We start from the raw sequence: 1,390 nt of genomic DNA, 5'->3' as shown, positions 1-1,390 counted from the left end.
TACTCATAAAAACCAATTCAAAAAAAAAAAACTTATTCCAATGGATTTTTTTTTTGGATTCAATTTATTTTTTATCTAAAATAAAACTTTTTAAAGTGACTATTTACATAAAAGTAATTAGAATAATCTTTATATAGAGATATTAGCTAATGTTGTTTTGATGGTAGTTATTATCTTTACATGGATAGTGATATATATTTTTTTTTTTTTGGGTTCATAAATAGTGACATTTCTTAATATCTAAGCAAAATATTAGTCTCTTGAGAGCATTTTCTCGTTTTTTAATACCAAAAATAATAATAAAAAAAAGATTTCCCCAAATTTTTGTTATTAAATGGTACAGGATATTTTAGAAGGGTAAAATGTGTTGATTTTCACTTGGAAGGTTCAACTCCAATTCAAACAAAATAGAAAAACCACAACAAAAATTAAAAATAAATAAAGAAAGAAAGAAAAACCAAATAATATAAATATCTAAATGCAATCAAGATAAAATTAGATATGATAACTGTAAAAAAAAAAAAAAGAAGATAAAATTAGATATGATAGCTTTTAATTTATTTATTTTGAAGATAATTTATTTTGAAGGTGTATATTTATAAATACTAAATAGATGCACGAAAACTAAAGATAATAAACCCCTCTCAAAAGTAAAATAGAGATTCTCAAACACACTCAAAACCAATTGTGCCCTAATCTCGCTTTCTCTCTCTTTCACATCATCACTCTCTCCGATCAACGCTTCTGCCGTCGTAGCTCACCAAGTAATTCCTTTTCTTCTTGCTTTCTATGTTTTACCTATTCGATTTTCTCTTCCGTTTAATTCACTTCTTCAATCGATTCCAACTAGTGTCTCTGTACTGGTGCCCATTGGGAAAGAAAAAACTAACAAAAAGTAGTTTTGTTGGGATTCCTTGTAATATGGATCGGATCTTTGTGCTCGCAAATTAGGAGAAGCTGTAATTCTCCAAGATGCTTAATTTCTAAAGGGGGAATTTTTCTTCTTCATGAATTGGGATATGGGTTTTGCTTGGAGTGTTTATATTGAATTGGATAGGGGTTTTTGCCTGTTATACGTGTTTTGGTTGGTGTGTTTGTATTGAATTGAACTTCAATGCTAGAAAAATTCCTCTTTTTTCCTCCTGGTTGCTAGAACCCTGATTAGCTAGCTACCTCTGTAATTAAGCTCATTAGTTTATTTGATTGTTCCAAACTTCTATGTTATCCATTGAGAATGCGAGCTTGTTTGTTTGTTGAGGAATCAGCTAGGAAGCAATAGCAGTATAGAATTTCTACTCTTTTTTTCACTCTATATTTTAGAATCATTGTAATTGTTTTGGTTCTTTCTTGTATAGTTGTTGTTTTCTTTTTTGGGGGGGGGGGGGTGGGG

This window comes from Arachis ipaensis, chromosome B05 (assembly GCF_000816755.2).
Source record: "Arachis ipaensis cultivar K30076 chromosome B05, Araip1.1, whole genome shotgun sequence".
Taxonomy (NCBI): domain Eukaryota; kingdom Viridiplantae; phylum Streptophyta; class Magnoliopsida; order Fabales; family Fabaceae; genus Arachis; species Arachis ipaensis.
This window is presented reverse-complemented; position numbering follows the sequence as displayed.